Source organism: Sorex fumeus, unplaced genomic scaffold (genome assembly GCF_029834395.1).
Source record: "Sorex fumeus unplaced genomic scaffold, SorFum_2.1 ptg000070l, whole genome shotgun sequence".
Lineage (NCBI taxonomy): Eukaryota > Metazoa > Chordata > Mammalia > Eulipotyphla > Soricidae > Sorex > Sorex fumeus.
In genome coordinates this window covers 968,075-974,084 of record NW_026606127.1, presented here as the reverse complement: position 1 = coordinate 974,084, position 6,010 = coordinate 968,075, and the positions used below count along the sequence as shown (strand labels likewise).

General features: G+C 40.1%; 1 pseudogene; it reads right to left on the bottom strand.

The window, feature by feature from the left end:
* Positions 1 to 3,309: 3,309 nt before the first annotated feature.
* Positions 3,310 to 3,408, bottom strand: LOC130036942 (uncharacterized; annotated as a pseudogene).
* Positions 3,409 to 6,010: the final 2,602 nt, after the last annotated feature.

Here is a 6,010-nt window from a genome sequence, read left to right as displayed (position 1 = left end):
GTTTATATTCACTTCCTCTTCCTTGGTCAGTGGTGTTTCATTCTAGAAGTTTCCCTTAGCTTTAATGTCATGCAGGGATCTTCCCACATTTTTCTCCATATACCTTAAGAATTCAGGTATGATATTGAGGTTTTTAATACATTTGATCTGACATTGTGCCTGGCACTATAAAGAGGTCTGAGTTCATTTTTTTTGCATGTTGCTGTCCAGTTTTCCCAGCACCAGTTGCTGAAGAGACTTCCTTGCTCAACTTCATATTTCTTGAGCCTTTATGAAGGTAAGGTAAAGGTAAAGGTCCTCCCATTGTTCGTCGATTTGCTCGAGCGGGCCCAGTAACGTCTCCATTGGAGACTTTGTTGTTACTGTATTTGGCATATGGAATACATCATCGGGAGCTTGCCAGACTCTGCCATGCGGGCGAGATACCCTCGGTAGCTTGCCAGGCTCTCCGAGAGGGGCAGAGGAATCGAACTCGGGTCGGCCATGTTGGCTGCAATATGCTTGAGCGGGCCCAGTAACGTCTCTATCATGAGACTTGTTGTTACTGTGTTTGGTATATCGAATACATCTAATGGGCTGGAGCTATAGCACAGTGAGTAGGTCGTTTGCCTTGGACGCAGCCAACATGTCCGATGCGAGTTCGATTTCTCCGCCCCTCTCGGAGAGCCCGGCAAGCTTAGAGAGTATCTAGCCCTCACGGCAGAGCCTGGCAAGCTACCTGTGATGTATTTGAGCCTTTATGAAAGATTAGGTAATAATAATCTGAGGGCCAGCGTCAGGATATTTAACTATATTCCATTGATCTGAGGCCTGTCTTTATCTGAATATCATGGTATTTTGATTACTACAACTATGTAGTTGGGTTTGTATTTGGGGAAGGTATTCCCTTCTTCTTTTTACCAAAGATTGCTTTAGCACTTCATGGGAGTTTATTGTTGTGTATGACTTTCAAGAGTGTTTAATCTATTTATTTGAAAAATGTTATGGGTATCCTTATAGAATGTGCATTAAATCTTTATAGAGCTTTGGGGTGTACAGCCATTTTGACAGTGTTAAACCTCTCAATCCATGAGCATGGGATGTGATTCCATTTCCTCATATACTCTCTTATTTTGTAAAGTAGAGCTTTGTAGGTTTTTTTTTTTTTGGTACAGATCTTTAACATTTTTAGTTGATTCTAATATACTCGATTTTCTGAGGTATTATTGTGAATGGGATTGTTTTTTCTCTATCTATTTTTTCTCTTTCATTATTAATATATGGGAAAGCCATGGAGTACCAGATATTGATTTTGTAATATGCTACTTTACTAAACAAATCTATTGTTCGCAGGAGCTTTTTTGTAGATTCTTTGAGATTTTCTAAGTATAGTATCATGTCATCCTCCAAATAGTAAAAGCTTGAGTTCTTCCTTTTTTATCTGGATGCCCTTGATATCTTTTTTTTAACCGAAATCATATGGCAAATACTTCAAGTACTGTGTTGAATAGGAGTGGTGAGAGTGGGTAACTTGTTTTGTGCCTGATTGTATTTTGGAATTCTAGTTCATTGATTTCTGCTCCAAGCCTTCAGTTTTTCCCCGTTGAGAATAATGCTTGCTGTGGGTTTGTGATAATTTGCTTTGACTATATTGAGGAAAGTACTTTCAACTCCCATTTTGTTGAGAGTTTTTCATCATGAATGGGTGCTGGATCTCATCAAATGCTTTATCTACATCTATTGATATGATTATATGACTTTTATCTTTATTTTTTTGAGATGGTGTATTCTGTTGATTGACTAGAGAATGTTAAGCCATCCTTGCATCCCCAAGATAAACCTACTTGGTCATAGTGTGTGATCTTTTGTTGAGTTTCTGGATTCTCTTTGCTGGTATTTTCTTGAGAATCTGTGTATCTGTATTCATCAAGGAAATAAGTCTGTAATTTTCTTTTTTTGTGGTGTCTCTGTCTGATTTGAGTATTAGGTTGATCTTTGCCTCATAGAAACTATTTGGGAGTATTTATGATTCTTCAATTTCCTGGAAAATCTTGAAAAATGTTGGCAGCATTTCCTCTTTAAAGGTTTGAAATATTTCACTATTGAATCCATCCATCTGGGCCAGGGATTCTGTTTGGGGGGATATTTTGACCATCATTTCAATTTCCTTGGAAGTGATAGGTTCAAGTATTCCAAATCTTCTTGGTTCAGCCTTGGGAGGTAATTGGAATCCAAAAATTTATCAATTTATTCAAGATTCTCTCATTTCCTGCTGTAAAGATTCTCAATATAATCTCTGATGATCCTATGGATTTCTGTAGTTTCTATTAGGATATGCCCCTTTGCATTTCTGATTCGATTTATTAGAATTCTTTCTCTTTGTTTCTTTGAGAGGCTTCTCGTGGTTTATTTATCTTATTTATTTTCTCAAAGAACCAGCTTTTACTCTTATTGGTCTTTTGGATTGTATTTTGGGATTCTAGCTCATTGACGTCTGGTACAAGTTTTATTATTTCCTTCCTCCACCTAGTTTGGACTACTTTTGTTGGTCATTTTCCAAAATCTTGAGCTCTAATTTATTCATGCAAGCCCTTTCTTGCTTCCTGATGAATTCTGGCAGAGCTATACTCTTTCCTCTTAACACTGTTTTTGCTGTGTCCCACAAGTTCTGGTAGCTCGTGTCCTCATTCTCATTTGTTTCTGGAAACTTTTTATTTCCCCTTTGATTTCTTCTCTAAGCCAACGGTTGTTCATTACTTCCCTTAAAAAAATATTTCCTTGCTGAGCTTTAGTCTGTTTGATCTATTGAGAAGTGACAAAGTAGTGTTGAAATCTCCAACTAGTATTGTGTTGCTCTCAATGTTTTTCTTTAAGTCTATTAGAAGTTATTTTTAAGTATTTTGCTGGTCTGTCATTAGGATCACCTACAGTGAGGAGGGTGAGTTCTTTCTGATGTACAGATCCCATGATCATGAAGAAATGACCTTCACTGTCTCTTATAACCTATAGCCTGAAGTCCATATGGTCTGATACTAGTATATCCACTCCAGCTTTGTGGACGTGTTCGTTTCTTTCTTGAAGAATTGTTTTCCAGCCTTTGACTTTGAGCCCATGGTTGCTTTGATTGTTCATAAGTGTTTCTTCAGGCAGCAGAATGTTGGGTTCAGTTTTATAATTCATCTTCCCATTCTGTGCCTCTGAATTGGCAGATTTAGTCCATTGACATTGAGGAGATTGTTGTGATGGGGATTTGTGCTATCTTTATGTAGAATTTTTGTACTTGTGTGGATTGTCTTAGCTTAAAGTTGCCCTGTTAATTATTCTTGCAACAAAAACATGTATCACTTTAGAAGTTTGCATGTCATATCTGTGCAAGGACCATGCTAATCTCTGTATCGTTTCAATTTTAGTATATATGTTACCAAACATAGTATGAGTTAATTTTTCCATATTTTTCTCTTCTTATTACTTTGAGTGTTGTCCTTACTCAATCCTATGGCAGACAGTGATTCCAAATCAAGGAATATATTTCAAAGCAGCTTGAATAGATAGATTTAGAACTTTAATGTCCTAGAAAGAAAAGTATGGTTTTTACCATATTATCTTTTACCATACCCAAGGCATCAGTTTTACAAAATAATTCTTTTGGAAGATGGTATATGAGTCTTGTTTAATGCCCTTCCCTGAAACCTTCATTAAGACCATTAAACTAGAGCCTTTTGCTGTTGTCACCTCAGTCCCGTGTACATCTCCAGGAAAAGGTGGATGGTGTTGTCTGCAATTCGACCACCTTGAATGTAAGTAGGATTTTTCTCCTGAAGGAAGAGGTGAGGAGAATATTGATGATTTCATTCCACCTTATTACAAGTACAACATGAATGGAAGGTGAGCCTCATGAGGCTCCTGTAAAGGACAGAAAAAGGGGTCTCAGTGAAGTTTAATGGCCAACACACATTAACAACACAGATGACTCAAAGTAGCCTGTGTGCATCTTTGTGTATAGTGAATTTCATATCTACTGAGAGTGATTCTCAGTCATGACACACAGGCAAAACAGCCCTGTATTTAAACATCTAGTTCTCTAAGCAGAGTGGGGTCTCTGAGGTGATTGAAAAGTGTATAGTAATTTATTACTAAGCACATAAGTACTTTTCGATCTAAAATTAATTCCAAATATGTCTAAAACGACAGTCTCCTGACCCCGCACCTGGCTTTCCTCACCTGGGCCCCTTGGAGGGGGAGGGGTGAATTTCCCTCACTGCCCTGAGTAGAGCCCTGACAGCTGAAGACCTCTGCAACCAGCCATAGGTATGCTTAAGACCACTCTGCCCAAGCTTGAAGGAGACTCATGCATGAAGGAAGTGGAAGCAGAACCTGTGTAAACACACAAAAAATAAAAGGCTGGCGGTCAGGCCATTTCCCCACTCCATGGAGGTCGATGGCGATGGTCAGTAGATGGAAGGAAACGGGAGTCAGGCTGGTTGGTCGTGGAGCAGCAGGTTATTACATGGAAGAGATGTATGTCATAGAGTCCTCAGGAATCCTCAAGCACATGCGGGCACTGAGATCCAGGATGATCCCCTTATATAGATCATAGAACCTCTAAAAGGGGCATTACAGTGATGTCATCAAAAGGAGTTACAGAAAGAACATTGAGGCAGCAAACCCTATATTGTTTCTTTACATCCACATTGTTTCCTTACATCAGCAGGCCAGTAGTAATACTGGCCTCAGGAAAGAAGATACAAAGCCAAACTGAAACCTTCCACAAGCACTTTCACAAGCTGCAACCACCTTGATTTGCATCCCAAAGACCAGCCTGGCTAGAGCTGGGAATCTACATCCCAAAGATCAGTCCTGGCTAGCACCTGATATCTGCAGACCTAAGACCAGCTAGGTTTCTGAAAGAAAAGGAAAACTGTCTCAGTATACTGAAATCATTTACTGAAGGCAGTTTGAAGGGGAGAAAGCAGTTTCATCCAAGCTAGTCAGGACACACAGGAAAACAGCTTATAGGAGGTCTTTCTCCTCTCCTTGTCCAACCAACATATAAGCATATATAATATTAATCATTTTGTATGGACACAGTAAGAAATACTTTGAGCTTGTAGAATTGCTCTCCTAGGGCTATCTCGATCTCAGACTGCAGTGCTCAGGCAAGATATCTTTCCTATTCCTAGAAGCAGGGCCCTAGTGTTGTCGTTACTTTTGGATCATGACATCATTTGCCTATGATCAACCTCTTAACTTATAGTTAAGAATCGTGGCACCTTGGCCTGGCCCATCGCAATGCCAGGTTAGCACATAACTTACCAGCTTGCCCTGGTTCCATCCAGGCCCACGTTGGGACTCTGCCCTTGGGGTGCTAGGAAGTGAGGGCAACTGAGGCTTAAGTTGAGAGGGCAGAAGCCCAGGAGTGAATAATATGCAAAGCCAATCAATTCCTAACTTACAAAGCATATTAATTAATTGTCTTCCTGTATCTATACAAAAGGACATTGCATTAAGGTAAACTGCTCAAAAGACATAAGGAGAGGAGGAAGGCAATAACTTACAGTACAGCTTCAGTGTCTAAGAAGGATGAGACCTTACAAATTGGTTGGGGCAGAGAGCATAGAAGTGGTTACAGACAGACAAAGTAATGGAAGTTGTAAGGGACAGGCCCAAAATGGACCACCACCAGAATTAATTTAGCTTAGCTTAATAGGAACCTGCATTGCAAAATAACTTGTTTTTCAAGGAACAGGTCTAGATAAGCTTTTTCAGATCTGCTTTATAGGGCAAACGGGCCCAGAGAGCGGGTTTTGAAAAGGCCTTAAAAAAAAATTCTGGGGAATATTCCATCTGTTCTTTGGGGGGACAGTGTCCCCTTCTGGACCGCGGCAGGGAAGTAGCTAACCCTGACTGTGAGGACTTGGGGGACATAGGGTTTCCTTGGGTCCTCGTCTGTTCTGGAGGCCTCATCTGTTCTGGACCGCGGCAGGGAAGTGGCCAACCCTGACTGGGAGGACTTGGGGGGACATAGGGTTTC